This window comes from Rhinatrema bivittatum, chromosome 3 (assembly GCF_901001135.1).
Source record: "Rhinatrema bivittatum chromosome 3, aRhiBiv1.1, whole genome shotgun sequence".
Classification (NCBI taxonomy): domain Eukaryota; kingdom Metazoa; phylum Chordata; class Amphibia; order Gymnophiona; family Rhinatrematidae; genus Rhinatrema; species Rhinatrema bivittatum.
The window spans coordinates 595,556,991-595,581,286 of NC_042617.1; the positions used below are offsets into that span (position 1 = coordinate 595,556,991).

The 24,296-nt window shown below is 45.6% G+C and overlaps 1 long non-coding RNA gene across 1 annotated transcript in view; it reads left to right on the forward strand.

The window, feature by feature from the left end:
* The first annotated feature begins 2,024 nt into the window (after positions 1-2,024).
* Positions 2,025-24,296, forward strand: part of LOC115088448 — a 35,267-nt gene continuing 12,995 nt past the window's right edge. Inside the window, exon 1 of the long non-coding RNA XR_003855781.1 lies at positions 2,025-2,103. This is a non-coding gene — a long non-coding RNA (uncharacterized LOC115088448). The remainder of the gene's footprint in view (positions 2,104-24,296) is intronic.

Here is a 24,296-nt window from a genome sequence, read left to right on the forward strand (position 1 = left end):
ATCAACCCCCTCCTCAGAGAAAACTCCATTTACCATTGCTCTTTGTTGCCTCCCACTCATCTAGTTTCTAACTCAGTCACTCTAGGATCCATACCAAGGACGCACATTTTATAAATCTATGTGGAACCATGTCAAAGGCCTTGCTAAAATCCAAGAACACTACATCTAGTGCTCCCCTTGATCCCACTCTCTGGTCACCCAATCAAAGAAACTGATCAGATTCGTCTCATAAGACTTGTCACTGGTAAAACCATTGGATTCCAAAATTGCACTATCCTATATTTTAGCAGCAATTCCATTAGTTTGCTCACCACAAGATCAGACAAATTGTCCTGTAGTTCCCAGCCTCCTCCTTATTTCCACTTTTTATGAATAGGAACCACATCCACTTTTTCCAGTCCTCCAGAACTACTCAGGAGTCTAAAGAAGCATTCAAAAGGTCAGCCAGTGGAGATGCCAGGACACTTCGGATTTATCCCATCCAGCCCCATGGCCTTATCTACTTTAAGTTTAGTTAGTAAGTTTTAAATAAACTATCCCTGAACATCTATAAAACACAATGGGGTAGATTTTTAAAGAAGCACGCACGCGGGACCCAGCGCAAGCCCATGATCACACGTATTTTATAACATGTGCATGCTCCTGACCTGGTGTAAGTTGTGCACACCAACAGGCTGCCGGCGAGTGATCCCCTGACAGAGTGTCAAATGGCCACTGTACTTACCACCTCCAGCTCCGCCTCACCCCGCCCCCTGGTCCACCCTTCCCCACCCCTTTTGTGAGGCCCGGTGCGAATAATGGGGGTTACGAATGTGACCAGGCCCCTTCTAAAATGTGCACGGTGTGCATAAGGCCCAGCGCTCATGCAACCCTCGGATATTACACGCAGTGGGGGGGGGGGGGGGTAAAATTTACCCTAATGTGTTTTATTCAATGCACCCATTCCAAGATTTCTCAATCCTCAATTGCCATTGAAAACACTTCGTTTTCACTTAACGCTTGTATACGTAACCTCGGCGTGCTAATTGATCCTTTGCTATCCTTTCGCGCCCCCCCCCCCCCATGTCAGAAAATATCATAAAGTCTGATTTCTTTAAACTTCAAGTCCTGTGTTGACTCAAACACCTTTTGGAAAAGTCCGATTTTTGGACTGTAGTTTAAGCATCCATTCTCCCTTCTGTTGACTACTGTAACTCTATTCTTTTAGGTTTACCTGCAGTAACTTTAAAACCCTTGCAATTATTGCTCAATGCAGCTGCTTGTCTCATTTCCAGCAGCAAAAAGACGTGATCACATTTCACATGTTCTGATAGAATTACATTCGCTACTATTACTGAACGAATTAAGTATAAAGTTGAAGTCATTACCTATAAACTGATTTCAGATTCTCACCACATGGTGCAATGCATTGTTAGATCTGTATTGCCCCACACAACAACTCCATTCCTCGCAAAGGGGCCTCCTTGACGTACCCTCACCAACCCATGCCAGATTGTGAAACACTAGGGACTGTGCTTTCTCTGTTGCTGCCCCTGTTACATGGAACACCTTTCCAAAGGAATTTTGCCTAGCAGTCTAAAAACTTTCAAAATGCTATTAAAACATGGTTGTTTAAGCAGGCCTTTTATTAAGTTATGGCATCATTTCAGGCATTTTCTATTCAGCCCTTATTTGTCCATGCCTTTTGTTGATAGATTTATGTTATGTATAATCAGCATTTTATGTATGATTTTATTTGTACATTGCCTAGTCTCTTTTAGGCGATAATACATTTTTTTTAAATTTTATTTTATTTTATTATTATCCTTGTGAACCGTTTTGATAACATTTTATTTGTAAAAATGGTATAGAAATACTTTTAAATAAATAAATAAAATAAATAAATAATGATAAAAAAAAGATAAAGTAAGCAAATAGAAAAGTTACAAAATAATTTCCCTGGCTCCTAAAAGGTTTTGGTTGGCAGCCAAATTTAATAAATATCCCAGCCCAGTTTGTGTTGATTTATTGGTCAGTGAGGTAGCTGTAGATAAAAAGGGTAAAGGAGATTAGAGGATTTATCTTCTTTTGTGGTGTGAGTTCAGTGACAAAGAAGAGCTAGAAGTAAGATTATTTTGCTTATATAAGCTTATTTTATATTATAATTACTAATTATCCCCTTTTTTCTTTGCCTATTTCTCTCTTTCCTCTGTTTTTTGTTTGCTTTTTTATTTATTGTTTTTACATATATCTGGATCTCTATATATGTTTGTGATTTTAATTTTAAACCTAGAATTTTTTAAATCACCTACATCTTTTATGCAGGAATTATCTATTCATTATATGTCTGTTTACTGCAGTCTCAAAATGTCTTTCATTTATAAGCTTTCTGTTTTTTGGTTAATCAGTTTGGAATAGTTGTTCCATTGATGAAATGGAAGGAATCTTCTGATTGCTGCTTATCTGCTCTTGAGCCCAAGATTAAATCAGAACAGCTTCTAGTTTCAGCAGGTGGTTGAAAGTATGCATTTATTTTTGAAAGTGCAGAAGTATCTGCATATATTCTTGGCCCACTCCAACTCTGATCCCAGGAATAGCCCCCCCCCGCCATCCTCACCCCAAGGGTAACATTTTGAAAATGTTGTGTGTAGGGGCATTACATGCATAATTGTATCTACAAATGGGCTAGGAAATTCTCAAAAACTCAATTTTTGCTTTTGACCTGCAGGAATGGGCTTGATAAGTGTCCTGAAAAAGCACTGGTTTTATTAAGATGGTAGAGCACCTTTGAAAAGCATTCAGAGGTTGGGACAATTTTTCAGAAAAGTAAAACTAAAAGGAATCGTGTAAAGATAAGAAATCTTTATGTTAAATAAATAAGAGGAAAAGGAGACCACTATGGTTTTCAAAAGAGGTGGATGAAAATTAAAGGCAAAAATGTATCATTCAGCACTTTCAGGGGATCTCAGAAACAAGGAGAGCAGAGAAGGATATCTGGAAAAGCAGGGAAAGAGGGATAGGAAAGATCTAGGGTTACACTTGTATTTCAATAATTATTTTGAAACTGTTCCACATAAGAAGCTCATCAATAAACCAGAGAGTGAAGGGGAAAGGGAAAAAAGGGGTGAGGGGTTTTTGATGGATGATCAGAAAGTGACAGGCAGTATAATTTTACCTTTTTTTGTCAATTCCAAAGCATCTAATCATTTTACATTCTAAAGTCTTGCTTTCTCGGATTGTATTAAATTATCCTTTGATGTCTCCTTCGTCCTGTCATTGGAATTCCTTTTCTGGTTCATTCATCATAATCACATTACTTTATGTTTCTGGTAATGTCATTGTTTGTTCTTTCAAATTCTGAAGAAGAGAGTATTAGCATTCAAAAGCTAGTCAAGAAATATATTGTTAGTCTAATAAAAAAGTAACACCTGAGATATATATTTTTTGGTTTTAGGACCTCATTTTCCAGTATCGCAAATTGCGATTTCAGCTATGCAAAAAGCTCTTATTGCAAGTTGCACTATTAGCCCAATTTGGGCTACATTGCCAGTATATATCACGGTGAATGAGTGAGTGAGAGAGAGAGAGAGAGAGAGAGAGAGAGAGGGAGGGAGAGAGAGAGCACATTGCTATAGTGCCTCCTCCCTAGACAGGTATTTGTATCCCTATGGGAGGCCCACCTAGTAACTCGAGGTGAGGGTTAAGTATTAGTGTAGGGGGATAGGGGCCACTTTGACATTCAACGTGAGATGTCCGAACAGAACAGTGGTCTCTTGTGAAGATGTGCTGGCCTTCGGAGTGAGGAAACTCACTCCAAGATGAGATTTGGGCAAGGTTCTCTCAACCTAGCTTGTTGTTACCCAGGTAGAGAGTCCCTCAAGCTAGGTTCTTTCTGTGCGTTCTTTCTGCCTGAGCTCATGTTTCATTAGTTTGAGGTCTGGGGAGTACCATGGGTTTTGTTTTTTTGCAGATAGTTTAGTTTTATGTGTGGTGATAGGGCACAGTTTGTTTGCAATATCTAAGGTGATGTGGCTCCAAGAGTCTAGGGCTGTGTTTGGAGTCGAGCAGTTGAGTTTCAGAGAAGAGCTGGCAAAGGCTGAAGTGAGGTCCTCACTGGGGCAGGATTTTCTGTAGGCAAAAGATGTGGTGGAGGGGGATTTGGATGTTTTGACAATAGCGTGATCGGACCATGGAACAGGGGTACAGTGTGGTTTAGAGGGTAGGCTAATGCTGGAGTTGACAAAGAGGAGGTCCAGGGTGTGCCCTGCTTTGTGCGTGGGGGAGGTGATAACTTGGGTAAAGCCGATGGCTTCGAGTGTGCTGAGGATGGCTTCATATGAGGTGGAGCGGAGGGTGGCATCAACATGGAGGTTGAAATCCCCCAGGATAATGGCAGGGGCATCGCTGTTAATGTTGTTGGAGATGAACTCTATAAGGGGGGAGGGGTTGTGTTCGAGAATGCTAGGAGGGGCATATACTAGGCAGACCTGGAGATTCTGAGATTTGAATAGCCCAATCTCTAATTTGTGTGGTGTGATGATTTTTACAGGTTTGAGATTCATGTGCTTTTTAGCAGCGAGGAGGAGACCACCACCTCGTTTCTTCGGTCTTGGGATGGAGAAAAAATCATAGGTGTCAGAAGGGAGCTGATTGAGGAGGACAATATCAGAGTCCTTGAGCCAGGTTTCAGTGACAGCACACATGTCTGGCTTATGGTCATCTAGTAGATCAGACAGTATGACAGTTTTCTTGGATAGGGACTGAGCATTCATAAGCATGATGAAGAGGGTGGTGAGACCGAGGAGCTGAGTGAAAGGGGAGACGAGGATAGGGAGGAGGAAGGATCTGCGCTGGGTGGGTTGGGTGGTTAATAGGGGGTAATGTGTTCTGTGGGAGGGGTGAAGGATGTGTGGGATAGGGAGGCTGGAAATGCAGGCCATGGTGGGGGGATAAGGAGGAAGGGTCAGTGCTGTAGGCAGGGGGCAGATAGCAGGAGGAAATAAACAAACAGTGAGGTTGTGGTCACAGATAGTATATCGGTGTAAAGCGGAGACTGTAACAGTGAATTAATAGAGGTTGAAGCATATACAACGGTGTCAGAAGAGTCAAGAGCAGATATTAAAGGTACATACACTAACAGCAAGCTGTAAAAGATAGAAGTCACCTGAGGCGTGTGAAGTTTTTGCTGAAAGTAGGTGCTTGGGCCAGGTAACCTTAATGGGTGCCTGGAGTCACAGAGCTGTTGGCAGACAGTGGAGTGTAGAGGAAGGGTCAAGCAGCGGTCAGGTCCTGTGGAGCAGCGCTACAACCGGAGGGTGCTCAGAGGGTGCACTAAGGGGCTCACAAAGGGGCTGGCCCCTTTGTTGCGCTCCTTAGGTGCGCGACGCAGGCGCGCGACGCCTGTGTAAGATGGAGATTTAAAGGTGGATTCATTTAGTTTCTGTGACGTCTTCCAGCTGGGGGAGGGGTTAACAGCCACAAGGTGGAGGAGGAGGAGAGGGTCCAATGGAGGGCTGGGTACAGGAGAAATCTCAATCCAAGCCCTGGATCCTGGCTTGGAGAGCAGTTGCATAAACAGAAGCAAGCAGAAATGAAGTTACCTGCACAAAAGGGAGATTTAAAAGTACATTCGTTCAGTTTCTGGGACGTCTTCCAGCTGGGGGAGGGGTTAACAGCCATGAGGTAGAGGAGGAGGAGAGGGTCCAGTGGAGGGCTGGGTTCAGGAGAAATCTCAATCCAAGCCCTGGATACTGGCTTGGAGAGCAGTTGCACAAACAGAAGCAAGCAGAAATGAAGTTACCTGCACAAAAGGGAGATTTAAAAGTACATTTGTTCAGTTTCTGGGATATGAGTAGGCATTTCCATATTTACCTTTGTTTAGGCAGGTTTTGATGTTTTGTATTCTTGGTACAGTTCTTTCATTGTCTATGATTGGGGTTGTATGCTCTGGATTTATTGTTAACCTGTTTTCTGTGGGGTTTCTCAGGGGTGAATGAAGGAGCGAACAAAGGGGCATGCCCCTTTGTTGCGCCCCTTCGGTGCGTGACACCAGCTTGCGGTGCCTATGGGTCCAGCTCTGTTTAAATCCCCTCCACTTGGCACGCTTTTGCCAATGTCAGTGACATCAGCGTCAGCGTCGACCAAGGGGGATGGGTGCGGGTCGCTCTTCTGGGGCCTCGAGCAGCAGCGCCTATGGAGAGAGAAGAGAAAAAAAAAAGCAGGAAATCGAGCGGGCACTGAAAAAGAGAAACAACCAGGTTAGTGGGGGCCTTGGTGTCTTCTTAGGCAGGGTATCAGTCGTACTTCCTCCTCCGGGTCCGGCTCCATTTAAATCCCCTCCTCTTGGCGCGCTTTTGCCGACATCAGTTTAATTATGTGTTGAGTAAAAAATAATGTGTCCCTATTTGTTTTACATTCATTACCTACTAAATGAATTGCGTGTCCCTTAGTCTTTGAATTTTTTGAAAGAGTAAACAACCGATTTGTGTTAACCCATTTCACTCCACTCATTGTTTTATAGACCTCTATCATTAGGGATGTGAATCGTGTCCTCGATCGTCTTAACGATCGATTTCGGCTGGGAGGGGGAGGGAATCGTATTGTTGCCGTTTGGGGGGGTAAAATATCGTGAAAAATCGTGAAAAATCGTGAAAAATCGAAAAATCGCAAAACCGGCACATTAAAACCCCCTAAAACCCACCCCCGACCCTTTACATTAAATCCCCCACCCTCCCGAACCCCCCCCCAAATGACTTAAAAAACCTGCGGGTCCAGCGGCGGTCCGGAACGGCAGCGGTCCGGAACGGGCTCCTGCTCCTGAATCTTGTTGTCTTCAGCCGGCGCCATTTTCCAAAATGGCGCCGAAAAATGGCGGCGGCCATAGACGAACACGATTGGACGGCAGGAGGTCCTTCCGGACCCCCGCTGGACTTTTGGCAAGTCTCGTGGGGGTCAGGAGGCCCCCCACAAGCTGGCCAAAAGTTCCTGGAGGTCCAGCGGGGGTCAGGGAGCGATTTCCCGCCGCGAATCGTTTTCGTACGGAAAATGGCGCCGGCAGGAGATCGACTGCAGGAGGTCGTTCAGCGAACGGGGTTCGGGAGGGTGGGGGATTTAATTTAAAGGGTCGGGGGTGGGTTTTAGGGGGTTTTAATGTGCCGGTTTTGCGAACGACCTCCTGCAGTCGATCTCCTGCCGGTGCCATTTTCCGTACGAAAACGATTCGCGGCGGGAAATCGCTCCCTGACCCCCGCTGGACCTCCAGGAACTTTTGGCCAGCTTGTGGGGGGCCTCCTGACCCCCACGAGACTTGCCAAAAGTCCAGCGGGGGTCCGGAAGGACCTCCTGCCGTCCAATCGTGTTTGTCTATGGCCGCCGCCATTTTTCGGCGCCATTTTGGAAAATGGCGCCGGCTGAAGACAACAAGATTCAGGAGCAGGAGCCCGTTCCGGACCGCTGCCGTTCCGGACCGCCGCTGGACCCGCAGGTTTTTTAAGTCATTTGGGGGGGGGTTCGGGAGGGTGGGGGATTTAATTTAAAGGGTCGGGGGTGGGTTTTAGGGGGTTTTAATGTGCCGGTTCAGCGAACGACCTCCTGCAGTCGATCTCCTGCCGGCGCCATTTTCCGTACGAAAACGATTCGCGGCGGGAAATCGCTCCCTGACCCCCGCTGGACCTCCAGGAACTTTTGGCCAGCTTGTGGGGGGCCTCCTGACCCCCACGAGACTTGCCAAAAGTCCAGCGGGGGTCCGGAAGGACCTCCTGCCGTCCAATCGTGTTCGTCTATGGCCGCCGCCATTTTTTCGGCGCCATTTTGGAAAATGGCGCCGGCTGAAGACAACAAGATTCAGGAGCAGGAGCCCGTTCCAGACCGCTGCCGTTCCGGACCGCCGCTGGACCCGCAGGTTTTTTAAGTCATTTGGGGGGGGTTCGGGAGGGTGGGGGATTTAATTTAAAGGGTCGGGGGTGGGTTTTAGGGGGTTTTAATGTGCCGGCTCACGATTCTAACGATTTATAACGATAAATCGTTAGAATCTCTATTGTATTGTGTTCCATAACGGTTTAAGACGATATTAAAATTATCGGACGATAATTTTAATCATCCTAAAACGATTCACATCCCTATCTATCATATCTCCCCTCAGCAGTCTTTTCTCCAGGATGAAGAGTAATAATCTCTTTAGCCTTTCCTCATAGAGAAATCATTCCATCCCTTTATCATTTTGGTTGCATTTCTTTCTACCTTTTCTAATTCTGCCATATATTTCATAAATGCAGTGACAGAATTGTACAAAAAATAACAGATGAAATTTAAAAACAAAACAAAACAAAACAAAAAACACAAAAAAGAAAAAGTCATGTCTGGGCTCGCAGTAAAAAATAAAAACCTTTTATGTGCTCTCTCTCTCTCTCATTCCCAGTCCTACTTGCCCCATCTGGAGCTTGAAAATAGGGCAGGAGCAACCTTGAGTCACTCCTACTCCTTGGATGCCTGGAGTCTGGTACATTTGGAGCCATTTTCTTATATGGCCTGCACTATGGGGGAACAAGCACCAGTGGGACAGGAGCGACAGGAATCACTTTTACCTGATTTTCAAGCTCTGGATGGGGTAAGAGGATCCATGGGGTAGAAGGTAATGGAGAGATGACTCAAGGAAGAGCTTTTTTTTGAGGGGGGGAGGGGGTACTGGCAAGGACCTTGCTTTTAAATACAAAGCAAAAAATATTTGTTTGTTTTTCTTTTGTTTTCAAAGGGAATGGAAACGCTCCCCTATGAGGAAAGACTAAAGAGGTTAGGACTTTTCAGCTTGGAGAAGAGACGGCTGAGGGGGGATATGATGGAGGTGTTTAAAATTATGAGAGGTCTAGAACGGGTAGATGTGAATCGGTTATTTACTCTTTCGGATAATAGAAAGACTAGGGGGCACTCCATGAAGTTAGCATGGGGCACATTTAAAACTAATCGGAGAAAGTTCTTTTTTACTCAATGCACAATTAAACTCTGGAATTTGTTGCCAGAGGATGTGGTTAGTGCAGTTAGTATAGCTGTGTTTAAAAAAGGATTGGATAAGTTCTTGGAGGAGAAGTCCATTACCTGCTATTAAGTTCACTTAGAGAATAGCCACTGCCATTAGTAACGATTTCATGGAATAGACTTAGTTTTTGGGTACTTGCCAGGTTCTTATGGCCTGCATTGGCCACTGTTGGAAACAGGATGCTGGGCTTGATGGACCCTTGGTCTGACCCAGTATGGCATTTTCTTATGTTCTCATATTCTTATGTTCTTAAGACAGGACATTTTGTCAATATTTCCCCATGTTGTTTCAAATGAAAGCAAATCTCTAGTAAATACATCAAATTTCAGATTGTTTAGAAAAGATTGATTGCATAAGAGAAATGGTGGTGAGCATGTTTATGTCAGACCTGAGCGACAGCCCATTCTCAGGGAGGATACCGATGCAGACTAGTGATATGCATACAAATAATTTTCTTTCTGTTCTGCTTTTTTCATTTTGGGATTTTTTAGGGGGATTCAGTTTGTTTAATATTTAATTTAATTCAGTTCATTCGCTGAATAGAAAAAAAAACCATTAAACTGTAAACCCCCCCACAAAATAAACAAAAAATATATACTCCCTGACCCCACCCCAAACTACCTGCCGCCTCCTACCAGCCCTTGCTTACCCCTTTTGTTCGTGCACCAGGCGCGAACAAAAGTATGCTGGATTTTATAAGATACGCATGTAGCCGCGCGTATCTTATAAAATCCGGGGTCGGCGCGCGCAAAGGGGTGCACATTTGTGCAACCTGCGCGTGCCGAGCCCGGCGCGGGCTGCCTGTTCCCTCTGAGGCTGCTCCGAAATCGGAGCGGCCTCGGAGGGAACTTTCTTTCCGCCTCCCATCACCTTCCCCTCCCTTCCCCTGCCTAACCCCCCCCCCCCCCCCCCGGCCCTATCTAAACCCCCCCCCCCAACTTTGTTGGCAGATTTACGCCTGCCGAAAGCAGATGTAAATCTGCACGCGCCAGTGGGCTGCTGGCACGCCATCACCCGACCCGGGGGCTGGTCCGGAGGCCTCGACCACGCCCCCAGGCCAGCGCCACACCCCTGGTCCCGCCCCGAACCGCCCCTTGACTCCTGGACATGCCCCTGGACACGCCCCCCTCCCACCCCTTTTACGAAGCCCCGGGACTTATGTGCGTCCCGGGGCTATGCGTGCGCCGGCGGCCTATGCAAAATAGGCGCACCGGCGCGCGAGTGCCCTGCGCACGTAAATCCGGCCGGATTTACGCACGCAGGGCGTTTAAAATCCAGCCCAAGCCGCACATTTTACTTTCAGAAATTAGCGCCCACCCAAAGGTAGGCATTAATTTCTGCCAGCCAAGGGAAACATAAGAACATAAGAAACTGCCATGCTGCGTCAGACCAAGGGTCCATCAAGCCCAGCATCCTGTTTCCAACACAGGTCAATCCATGCCACAAGAACCTGGCAATTACCCAAACACTAAGAAGATCCCATGCTACTGATGCAATTAATAGCAGTTGCTATTCCCTAAGTAAACTTTGTATTTCTACTTTTTATTATGTGTAAACCGATGTGAAGGCCTGTCTGATGTGTCGGTATATAAAAACCAATAAACTAAACTAAACTAAACTAAACTTGATTAATAGCCGTTAATGGGCTTCTCCTCCAAGAACTTATCCAAACTTTTTTTGAACCCAGCTACACTAACTGGCAACAAATTCCAGAGCTTTATTGTGCATTGAGTGAAAAAGAATTTTCTCCGATTAGTCTTAAATGTGCTACTTGCTAACTTCATGGAATGCCCCCTAGTCCTTCTATTATTCGAAAGTAGAGATGTGAATCGTGTCCTCGATCGTCTTAACGATCGATTTCGGCTGGGAGGGGGAGGGAATCGTATTGTTGCCGTTTGGGTGTGTAAACTATCGTGAAAAATCGTTAAAATCGTGAGCCGGCACACTAAACCCCCCTAAAACCCACCCCGACCCTTTAAATTAAATCCCCCACCCTCCCGAACCCCCCCCCAAATGCTTTAAATTACCTGGGGATCCGGCGGTGGTCCAGAACGGCGGCGGTCCGGAACGGCCCCCTCAATAGAATCGTGTTGTCTTCAGCCGGCGCCATTTTTCAAAATGGCCGCCGCAAAATGGCGGCGGCCATAGACAAAAATGATTCGACGCAGGAGGTCGTTCGAGACCCCCGCTGGACTTTTGGCAAGTCTTGTGGGGGTCAGGAGGCCCCCCCAAGCTGGCCAAAAGTTTCCTGGGAGTCCAGCGGGGTTCCGGGAGCGATTTCTTGCCGCGAATCGTTTTCGTACGGAAAATGGCGCCGGCAGGAGATCGACTGCAGGAGGTCGTTCAGCGGGGGTTCCGGACCGCCGCTGAACGACCTCCTGCAGTCGATCTCCTGCCGGCGCCATTTTCCGTACGAAAACGATTCGCGGCAAGAAATCGCTCCCGGAACCCCGCTGGACTCCCAGGAAACTTTTGGCCAGCTTGGGGGGGCCTCCTGACCCCCACAAGACTTGTCAAAAGTCCAGCACGGGTCCGGAACGACCTCCTGCGTCGAATCGTTTTTGTCTATGGCCGCCGCCATTTTGCGGCGGCCATTTTGAAAAATGGCGCCGGCTGAAGACAACACGATTCTATTGAGGGGGCCGTTCCGGATCGCCGCCGTTCTGGACCACCGCCGGATCCCCAGGTAATTTAATGCATTGGGGGGGGGGGGGTTCGGGAGGGTGGGGGATTTAATTTAAAGGGTCGGGGGTGGGTTTTAGGGGGTTTTAGTGTGCCGGTTTTCCTGCCCTCCCCCTTCCCCCGATTTACGATTTTTTAACGATAAATCGGGGGAATTGGTATTGTATCGTGGCCCTAACGATTTTTTGACGATTTAAAATATATCGGACGATATTTTAAATCGTCAAAAATCGATTCACATCCCTATTCGAAAGTGTAAATAACCGAGTCACATCTACTCGTTCAAGACCTCTCATGATCTTAAAGACCTCTATCATATCCCCCCTCAGCCGTCTCTTCTCCAAGCTGAACAGCCCTAACCTCTTCAGCCTTTCCTCATAGTGGAGCTGTTCCATCCCCTTTGTCATTTTGGTTGCCCTTCTCTGTACCTTTTCCATCGCAACTATATCTTTTTTTAGATGCGGCGACCAGAATAGTACACAGTGTTCAAGATGTGGTCTCACCATGGAGTGATATAGAGGCATTATGACATTTTCCGTTTTATTAACCATTCCCTTCCTAATAATTCCTAACATTCTGTTTGTTTTTTTGACTGCTGCAGCACACTGAGCCGACGATTTTAAAGTATTATCCACTATGATGCCCAGATCTTTTTCCTGGGTGGTAGCTCCTAATATGGAACCTAACATCGTGTAACTACTGCAAGAGTTATTTTTCCCTATATGCAACACCTTGCACTTGTCCACATTAAATTTCATCTGCCATTTGGATGCCCAGTCTTCCAGTCTTTCAAGGTCCTCCTGTAATGTATCACAGTCTGCTTGTGATTTAACTACTCTGAATAATTTTGTATCATCTGCAAATTTGATAACCTCACTCGTCGTATATTGAAAAGCACCGGTCCAAGTACAGATCACTGAGGCACTCCACTGTTTACCCTTTTCCACTGAGAAAATTGACCATTTAATCCTCCTCTCTGTTTTCTGTCTTTTAACCAGTTTGTAATCCACGAAAGGACATCGCCTCCTATCCCGTGACTTTTTAGTTTTCGTAGAAACCTCTCATGAGGGACTTTGTCAAATGCCTTCTGAAAATCCAAATACACTACATCTATTGGTTCACCTTTATCCACATTTTTGTTAACCCCTTCAAAAAAATGAAGCAGATTTGTTAGGCAAGACTTCCCTTGGGTAAATCCATATTGACTGTGTCCCATTAAATCATGTCTTTCTATATGCTCTACGATTTTGATCTTGAAAATAATTTCCACTATTTTTCCCGGGACTGAAGTCAGGCTCACTGGTCTATAGTTATCCGGATCGCTCGGGTAACTATAGACCGTTTCTGTAAACCCTCTGACTTAATATCTATATTAAGTCGGAAGTTCAAAAGTTAAAATAAAAAAAAAATAGGCCCGCGGCTCGCGGGTTGAAAACGGACGCTCAATTTTGCCGGCGTCCGGTTTCTGAACCCGTGGCTATCAGCGAGTTTGAGAACCGACGCCGGTAAAATTGAGCATCGGCTGTCAAACTCACTGACAGCCGCCGCTCCTGTCAAAAAAGAGGCTCTAGGGACACACTAGTATCCCTAGCGCCTCTTTTTACCACAGGCCCTAATTTGAATTTTTTTTTTTTACTGAATTGCATGCACAGGAAAGTGGCCTGTGCGCGTGCCAGGAGAGTGGGCGAGCACCCGCTCTCCCATGACTTTTACTTTATAGGCCTGAATATTAGCTGATTGACTCTAGACAATTCCTTGAGCTTTACTGGATCCCTCCACTTATTTTCCACACCTTCCTGGCAGTCTATCCTGTTATAGATTTTGGTGTCATCAGCAAAAACACAACCCTTTCCTGATAATCCTTCCACATTGTCAAAATATGAAAATGTTAAAAGAGCTGTCCAAGGTTTGATCCCTACTCCTTAAAAAAGCTCCATTTACCACTACTCTTTATCATCTCCCACTCAGCCAGTTTCTACCTCAGCTACTCATTCTAGGTCCCATACCAATGGTGTTCAATTTATTTATGTCTTCTATATGGAACCATATCAAGGGCCTTACTGAAATCCAAGTACATTATATCTAGTGCTTTCCAAGATCCAACTCTCTAGTCACCTAAATAAATTTATCAAATTCACCTGACAAGATTTTCCTCTGGCATAACAATGCTGCTTTGGATCTTCAATCCATTGGATTCCAAAAACTGCATTAACCTCTGTTTTAGCAGCAATTCCATTAATTTTCTCACCACAGAGGTATTACTCCCATCGGTCACAGACAGCTGTGATCACTTATGCTCACCTCTTTCTATGTTGCCTTGTCATCTCTGGGAAGAATGGCGGCCTCCGACAACCACCACCGACCAGCCTGGTGTTCCCGGGTCGGCGTGGGCACTACCGACCGCCATTTTCTTTCAGGAATTACCTAGTCACACGTGGGCACGGGCCACCTTTGTATACGTCATGGCGGGAACCTTGGGGGCGTCCCCTCCGGATGACGTTATTCATCTATTGTACTTAAGCTGGCTGGCCCTTTGGTTTGATGAGTTAGCAAGGAGTTCCCTTGTTGCTGAATTCCGCTCCAACCTTGGACTTCCAGTTACTGACTCTGCACTTGGCGTGAGATGTTATGGGTACCCGCTCCTCGGGGGCCCTTCCTCGTGTTTGGTCATCCACTCCTTGGGGAGCCTTCTGCCTTGGATTTATCTGTCCCACTCCCTGGCACCTCTCCTGGAACCATGTCCTGTGAGTACCTTACTCCTACGGACATCAACTATCCAACCTCATTATGGGATTCACTCCGGTATACCCTGCACTGCAAATCACTCCGCACCACCCACTACAGGATCCTCTTCGGGGTTCCTGCACCTCAGACTACCTTCCCATTACCACCACTGGGACACCTTTTCGGTGTACCCCGCTCCGCGGGCCACCACCGGATCTTCACGTCTGAGGTATTTCTTCACTACTGAGAGACTGCCTGGTGTACCCCACTCTACGGGCCACTACCGGATCTTCTCATCGGAAGTATCACCCTTGGGTATACCCCTCTGCTCAAGACTTTACTTTACTGCACCTCCCGCTCTACGGGCTGTGCCCTTTCTCCTCTTTTAAATAAAGTATCTATTCCACAGCTGTGTCTGACACAACTGAGACCTCGCCTACTGACGGTGAGGCTCACAGGGCTCCTCCCTGTGGGCGGAGACACCTCTCACCTCAGCCCAGGGTTCACACTCTCACTCCATGGACCCGGCTCAGGTCTCAGCCATCCAGGCCATGCCTGGTTTGGCCCAACGAATCTCAGAGCAACAAAAAATATTAGAGACTATGGCTAACGCCATTACTCAGTTAAGCGCTCAGCTAGACACTGCCTCGATGCCTGTCAATCCCACTTCCGCTTCTCTTCTCTGTGCCCTTACCAGCACCTACTCGTTTTACAGGTGATCCCCTGTTATGTAGGGGCTTTCTGAATCAATGCTTTATGCACTTTTCACTGCAACCCACCTACTTGCCTGACATAGTGTCCAAAACTACGTACATTTTGTCTCTTTTGAACGGGAAAGCCCTGGCCTGGGCATCACCCCTTTGGGAGCGGATGGATCCAATTCTCAATAAGTTGACAGGTTTCCTTGCTCTCTTTTGTTCTGTATTTTATGACCCCACTCACAAGGCTGTCACTGGATCTACACTCCTGCACCTACAACAAGGTACCAAACCTTTGACTGAGTATGTGATTGAATTTAAACACTGTCCTCAGAATTACATTGGGATATGGGTTGTCTATGTGCTATATTCCCGGAAGGTCTCAATTCTCTTATCATAGACAAATTAGCTGCACGTGAGCTCCCCGAGACTTTGGACTCTCTCATCGACCTCACTGGTCGCGTTGACTGCCACCTGCATGAGCATTCTCAGGAGACTAAGGGGCCCAGGAAGATGTCCTCGGGGGTCCTGCACTCTCGTCCAACACCGGTCACCCAGACTACACCCACACCCAGGGTTGAGGAAGAAGAACCCATGCAAATGGGCTGCAGTCACCTATCCGCTAAAGAGAGATGTCACCGGCAAAGATTAGGCCTCTGTATGTACTGCGGTCAGCCAGAGCACGCTGTGCCCATCTGTCCTATCTTTCCAGGAAACTCTCAGACTTAGGATCTGCCAGAGGATTCCTCCTAGGTCTCACCTCTCCATTTCCTCCATTGACACTTCCTGTCTCCATTAACTCAGAGACCCTTGAATTCCACACTTTAGCCCTGGTGGACTCCGGCACCGGTGGGAACTTTATACTCAGACAACTCATAGAACACCTACGAATTCCCACCATCTGGACACCTATACCTCTGCTATTGTCATCAATTTATGGTGAGCCATTACCTGGAGAAGTCACCTACTCCACTCAACCTATCTGACTCTGCACTAGATCTCTGCACACGGAGAACATTTCCTTCTTTGTCTTGGATAAGGCCATCCACCCTGTGGTACTCGGACTACCATGGCTACAAATGCATACACCCCAATTCGATTGGAGCACCCTGCAACTGTCCCAATGGGGCAACTCCTGCCATGGAAAGTGCCTAGAGGTTGTGACTCCTATGCCTCGCCTGACCACCACCACATCCCTTCCGGGTCTACCTCTACAGTACTCTTCTTACAGAGATGTATTCTCTAAGAAAGCGGCAGATACTTTACAACCTCACCGATCCTTTGACTGCACCATAAACTTATTACCTAACATCGAACCCCCCAAGAGGACGGGTGTACCCACTTTCTCTGACGGAGACTAAGGCAATGTCCGCTTATATTCAAGAGAACTTGGCAAAGGGATTCATTTGGGCTTCCAAGTCTCCTGCTGGAACCAGGTTCTTTTTTGTGGGTAAGAAGGATGGATCCCTTCTCCCGTGCATAGACTACCGCAGCTTAAATGAGATCACTTTGAAGGATCGCTACCCATTGCCATTGATCTCGGAACTTTTTGATAGGCTCCAAGGGACCTCAGAGGGGCATACAACTTGATCCGGATATTCCAGAGCAACGAATGTAAATCCGCATTTAATACCCACGACGGACATTTCAAATATTTAGTCATGCCCTTTGGCTTTTGCAACACCTCGGCCATTTTTCAAAACATGATGAATGAAATCTTCAGGGACATGCTTTACAGATGTGTAGTATTATACCTAGATGTCACACTGGTCTTCTCTCAAGATCTTCAGAGCCATCAATGTGTCATCATTAACATTTTGCAGAGGTTAAGAAACAACCACCTATATGCCAAGTTGTAAAAATGCACCTTTCACCAAGAGTCTGTTCCCTTTTTAGGCTATGTGGTATCCAGCCAAGGGTTCCAGTTGGATCCGAAAAAAACAAGAGTAACCGGTACTGGCCACAACCCACTGGTCTTAAGGCTCTGCGATGTTTCCTAGGGTTCACTAACTACTACAGATCATTCATTCACCATTATTCTACGTTGACCATACCTCTTACTGCCATGACACGAAAGGGAGCCAATCCCTCTCAATGGTCCTCAGAAGCCATGACCACCTTTCAGGAACTTAAAGAGGCATTCATTCAAGAGCCGTGCTTACGCCACCGAGACCCCCGACGACTCTTCATCATAGAGGTGGATGCTTCTGACATTGGGATTGGTGCCGTCCTCAGTCAACATTCTGACAACTACATATTACAACCCTATCATTTTTTTCTCGACACTTCTCTCCTGCCGAGTGAAACTACGGGATTGGAGACAAGGAGTTATTGGCAATTAAATTGGCATTTGAGGAATGGCGTCCATGGCTCAAGGGTGCACAACATCAAATCATGGTTTACACCAACCACAAAAACCTCGAATACTTATGTCATGCACAACGCCTGAACCACAGCCAGGCCTGCTGGTCTCTATTTTTTAATCGCTTTGACTTCCTCTTGTGATACTGTCCTGCGGACAAGAACACACATGCAGATACACTCTCCCATTCCTTTTCCATGGAAGATGTACCTGATACTCCGCGTTAAATCATTGACCCTACAAGAGTACTCCTCTCTGCTACCCACATGGTTCCGGCTGGGAAGATGGTGGTTCCCTAAGAACTCAGGAAAAAGATCCTCAGATGGGCACATGACTCTCTGCTTGCAGGTCATCCTGGACAAGCCAGAAAACCTTCCCATTTATAACGGTTCTACTGGTGGCCCACCATGAAGAAAGATGTTCAGACCTACGTAGAGTCATGTCCTACATGCGCGTGACAAAAACCACCGGTTGGTCATCCCTGGGGACTTCTTCAGCCACTCCCTGCACCTAGCAAACCATGGACCCATATAGCCACGGATTTCATTGTTGACTTACCCATTTCCAACGGCAACAATACCATCTGGGTCACTGTGGACCACATTTCAAAGATGGCTCATTTTGTGCCACTACCAAGGTCACCTTCAGCTCCAGAATTAGTGAAGCTTTTTATCCGCCACGTCTTTCACCTTCATGGCCTGCCAAGATACATCCTCTCCGACTGAGGGATCCAATTTACAGCAAAATTCTGGAGATCCCTATGTAAAAATTTGACATCTCCCTGGATCTCACTTCTGCTTATCATTTAAAACTAATCGGAGAAAGTTCTTTTTTACTCAACGCACAGTTAAACTCTGGAATTTGTTGCCAGAGGATGTGATTAGTGCAGTTAGTATAGCTGTGTTTAAAAAAGGATTGGATAAGTTCTTGGAGGAGAAGTCCATTACCTGCTATTAAGTTCACCTAGAGAATAGCCACTGCCATTAGCAACGGTAACATGGAATAGACTTAGTTTTTGGGTACTTGCCAGGTTCTTATGGCCTGGATTAGCCACTGTTGGAAACAGGATGCTGGGCTTGATGGACCCTTGGTCTGACCCTGTATGGCATGTTGTTATGTTCTTATCTGCAGGCCAATGGACAGACAGAGCGGATGAACTGTAGGCTAAAACAGTTTCTCTGGGCATACGTTAACTCCAGACAGAGTGACTGGTCCGAGCTGCTTCCCTGGGCCGAGTTTGTGTTGAATTCACACCAGTCTGCTTTAACTGGATCTTCACCTTTCCAAATCGTCTACGGACGTCAGCCTCTGCCTCCTCTTCTGGTGCCTTTGTCTGTGTCATCTCCTGCAGCATAGGCTTAGGCGCAAGAATTGCACAAACTCTGGGAGCATACCAAATAGCTCCTCCAAAAGGCTGGCCAAAAGGCTAAGAAGGTCTATGGTGCTCACCACCAAGCAGCTCCGCAGCTACATCCCGGAGACAAGGTGTGGCTCAGCACCCATTTCATTTGCTTAAAGCTGCCTTCCGCTCGATTTGCACCCAGATACATAGGACCTTTTTCAATACTTCACCACCTGGGCCCAGTCACCTACAACATTCAGTTGCCCTCTTCGCTTAAAATCCACAACGCCTTCCACATCTCCCTTTTAAAGCCACTCATCCTTTGGAATTCTCGAAGAGAACACCTGAACCTCTACCTCTTTCAGCAGAAAAGGACATCACGTATCAGGTCGAGGATATACTGAATGTAAGAAAACGTGGAAGATGCTGGGAGTATCTCATTTCATGGGAAGGATTTGGCCTTGAGGAAAATAGTTGGGAGCCTGCAAGCAACATCCTCGACAAGGATTTGATCAGACAAGTCCACATTTCTCATCCCAGGAAACCAAAACCCCCAGGGTGGGGTCTTAAGAAGGGGGGGTACTATTACACCTTTTGGTCACAGATGGCTGTGACCACTTATGCTTACCTCTTTCTATGCTGCCTTGTCATCTCTGGGAAGAATGGCGGCCTCCGCCAACCACCGCCGACCAGCTTGGTGTTCCCAGGTTGGCATGGGCGCTGCCAACCGCCATCTTGTTTCAGGAATTTCCTAGTCGCGTGTGCGCACGGGCCACCTTTATACATGTCATGGCGGGAACCTTGGGGGCATCCCCTCCAGATGACGTCATTCATCTATTGTACTTAAGCTGGCTGGCCCTTCGGTTTGACGAGTTAGCAAGGAGTTCCCTCATTGCTAAGTTCCACTCCAACCTTGGACTTCCGGTTACTGACTCTGCACGTGGCGTGAGATGCTCTGGGTACCCACTCCTCGGGGGCCCTTCCTCTTCTTTGGTCATCCGCTCCTTGGAGGGCCTTATGCCTTGGATTTATCTATCCCACTCCCTGGGACCTCTCCTGGAACCATCTCCTGTGAGTACCTTACTCCTATGGACTTCAACTATCCAACCTCATTGTGGGATTCTCTCTGGTATACCCTGTGCTGCAAATCACTCTGCAGTACCCACTACAGGATCCTCTTAGGGGTTCCTGCACCTCGGACTACCTTCCCATTACCACCACTGGGACACCTTTCCAGTGTACCCCGCTCTGCAGGCCACTACTGGATGTCTGAGGTATTTCTTCACTACTGAGAGACTGCCTGGCGTACCCTGCTCTGTGGACTACTACCGGATCTTCTCATCGGAGGTATCACCCTTGGGTATACCCCTCTGCTCAGGTCTTTACTGCACCTCCTGCTCCGCAGGCTGTGCCCTTTCTCCTCTTTTAAATAAAGTATCTATTCCACAGCTGGGTCTGACAGCACTGAGACCTCACCTACCGATGGTGAGGCTCACAGGGCTCCTCCCTGTGGGCGGAGACACCTCTCACCTGGGCCCAGGGTTCACACTCTCACAAGTCATAACAAGAGGTCAGACTAACCAGTGTGTAGTTCCCAGCCTTCTCCTTATTTTTACTTTTATGAATAGAAACCCATTCTCTGAAACTATTCTCTAAAGAAGCATTAGAAATGTCAGCCAGAGAATGTATCCCATCTGATCCCATCACCTTATTTACTTTAAGTTTAGTTAGCTCATGAACTCACTGTTCTGAAAATCAGTTGTGGTTTACCTCACTTACATTTTTATTTTTGTTTGTTTTATGTGATCCTGCTCCAAGCCCTTCCACAGTGAACACTAAACAGAAATATTTGTTAAGCAATTTTGCTTTTTCCTTATCAACCTCTACATTTCCCTTCCATTTTCCTCTGGGTTTCACAATGCTACTTTGTACTTCCTTCTATCACTAGCAGCTAAAAAAAAATCTTATCCCTTTGTTCTTCTAATTACATTTTTGCATTCCTGACTACTTCCCCAGCTTCTCTTAATTTTTCCAGATATTGTTGTCTGTCTTCCTCTTTCTACAACCTCTTGTGGATTATGAATGCTAACCATTTCTCCCTTACCTTTTCAGCTACTTCTTTAGAAAACCATAGTGGCCTCTTTTTCCTCTTTCCTTCATTTACTTTCCTATAAAAAGATTAGTTGCCCTTATGATAGCTCCTTTCAGTTTTGCCCACTGCTCTTCTTTGTCCCCTAGATTTTCCCATCTTGTTAGCGACTCCTTAACCCATTATCTTCCAAATTTTTAAATAGGACACTGGGACATAGTGGGTTAAGGTACTCCCCCCATTTGAAGAAAGTTCATTTTCCTTAAGTCTAGGACCCTCATCTTTGAATGAACCTTCAATTCTTGCACCCTACACTGAACCACACCTTCCATTGATCACTAGATCCCATATGATCATCCAGTACAAAATCAGAAATACTATTCCTATTGGTAAGCACCAGGTCCAGAATCAAGTCTTCCCATGTGGGTTCCATTACCAGGTGATAGAACAGTTCTTCTTGCAGATAATCCAGGATCTCCTTGCTTGTAGAAGACACTGCAGCTGGGTTGTCCCATTCATCATCTGGCACATTGAAATCCCCTTGCAATAGCATCTCTCCTTTCACAGCAGTCCTATGAATATCATCCATTAAATCTCTATCCATTTCTTCTGTCTGTGATGGAGGTCTCTATATTACACCAAAATAAACAGATGCTTCATTGTTCTTTACAGATGAACCCACAGTGCCAACTCCTTACCTCGTAAGCTCAAAAATGCTGTTGCTTTAATATTGTTTTTTATATATACTGCCATGCCTCCTTCCTTCCTTTCTACCTAGTCCTTCCTGAATAGATTGTATCCCAAAATAACTATATCCCAGTCATGGTTTTCCATGTACCAGGTCTCCAAAACAACCACTATATCTAAATCAGTTTCTTCCATGACTGCCTCTAGATCAGAGAGTTTATTTCCCATACTTTGTGCATTAGTGTACATGGCTTTCCAAATATTATTCTTTTTCCCATTTCTATGAGTATTTGAAGGTAGATTTTAAAAGAAATGAATGGGTATTCATGTGCACATGCTTCCTGGCACATGTACATGGACGTGCCAATTTTATAACATGCACCGGGCTGATGCATGATCAGATAGACTTAATGAATGATGAGATAGACTTAATTGGCATCTCAGAGACATGGTAATAGAATGAGAACCAATGGGATAGTGCCAAAGCAGGGTACAAATTATATCACAATGACAGGGAAGAGCAAATTGGTGGGGGAGTGGCGCTTTATGTCCATTATGGCATAGAATCCAACAGAATAAATATCCTGCAAGAGACTAAATTCATAATAGAATCTTTATGGATAGAAATCCCATGTGTGTTTGGGAAGAGTATACCGATAGGAGTATACTACCGTCCACCTGGCTTGTTGCCGGCATTCGTAGCATGAGATCTTTTTTATGTTTGCATACTTACCAGGTACTTATGACTTGGATTGGCCACTGTTAGAGACAAGATATTGGGCTTGATAGACCCTTGGTCTGATCCAGTATGGATTATCTCATGTTCTTATGTTCTTATAGTTTATAGAACCCTTGTATGTAGAGACCCTGTAAATTAGTGTGGAGATCTTTTTGTATGTGTTAGAGTTCCCTAGTGGTTCAAGTTCAAAGAGTTGCAGATTCAATCTGCATAGAGTGAGCTGAAAAGGGAACATCTCACCAGTCTTGATCCTGTACAATCAGGGACAATTCCAGCAACCCACTATATTTCTCTACATGGCATGCTTATTGACCCTAGAAGACCAATGCAGCACTACCAGTGAAGCCCCATCTGTTGTCAACATCAGAGGACTGTGATTTAATACTTTTTCTATACTGGCTACTGAGTTAGGACTCTTAGGTGTAATTACATTTCTAGGATTTTCAAGCAAGTGAGCCTCGTGATCTGCTCATTAAAGCATATCATGGGATGAGGGCAAAAGAGAATAGATTCCGAAGTAATCTAAGGAAGTATTTCTTTATAGGAAGAATAGTGGATGCATGGAAAAGTCTACCTGAGGAGGTGGTGGAGACAAGGAAAGTATCTGAATTCAAGAAAGCATAGGATATACACAAGGGTTCTTTGAGGACATGGTAGAAATTGTAAAGATGGGCAGATTAGACAGACTGAATGGTCTTTTTCTGCTCTCATGTTTCTAGGTTTCTACTATGAAACAAGGCCTCAGTCTATAGTTGTACATGTTCTATAAAGAACATTTCAAGCTGGAAATTAAGCTGGCTTTGCTTCACCCAGAAAATATGTCTTAAGGGAATTATTTGCTCTGCTGCTGTTATTGGTGTCTCAAAGCAGGAGGATGATATGCATTTACTTTTAAGTTCTCTTTGGATTGAGCTTGTAAATATACTGAGGCCGATGTTCAAATTTAGGCACCTACATTAGATGACCAAGTTAAGTGCCTTTTTTCAGACAAAGTTGGAAGCCTAAGATTTTAACTGAAAATTCACATAAATTTAGGGTCCTAAATTTAAGTTTCTATTAATTTGCCTAGAGTTAGGCTACAAACCTAGATGCCTAGCTCTGAAAATTAGTGCTAAGTTCCTTTATCTCCCCAACAACTCTTCTTCTGTAGTCACCCAGCTTTTAGGCTCTTAAATTAAATTTAGAGACCAAATGAAATTCAGTCCTAGTAAATGTTGAAAAGGGACAATTTAAGAACCTAACTCCAAATTAGGAGCCTAAATCCTTTGAAAATTGGCCTCATTGTGACCAGCAAATAAAACAGACCTGTTTTAGAAACACAACTGCTGTGTTCTTCAATGTTCTCAGTGTGTGTTTCCCTGGAGGATTATCTATCCACAAACAGGTATGGTCATTGGTCAGCCTTTGTCAATAAGGGGTATTGTGAAAATGATCTCACAGAAACTACCTGCACATACTAACATCCCCTAAGATGTCCTCACGTAGACGGTAACTTTCAAACCGGCATGCGAGCGCACATGTGTGCGCATTCGTTGGCCTGCACCCAGGGATGTGGCTATATTATACCACACATGTATATGCATGCATTTATAAAATAGCCTGGCTGCATATACAAGTTCTAAGTGGGTGCTTTTACCATATAAGTGGGGGCACTTTAAAAGTGACGTGTGCCAATGCCATTGCCAGTTTTACCAGTTCCTCCCCAGTTTGCCCACTTAACGGCTAGGTCCTACAAAACCCCTGGATTGGTAGCCTGTATTCCTCCATCGCCCCCCCATTTACCCCAGACCCTTTATTCTTCTCTAAAATGGCTTGTTAATTTTTTTTTTTTTACTAACACACCATCCATAGCAGAAGTAAAGTTATGTGTCAGGGGACCTCGGCACGCATTGGATTGCCTAAGTATTTATGTGCAAATTTCTGGTTCAAGTCTGGAAATACCCATGCCCTGCCCAAACCATGC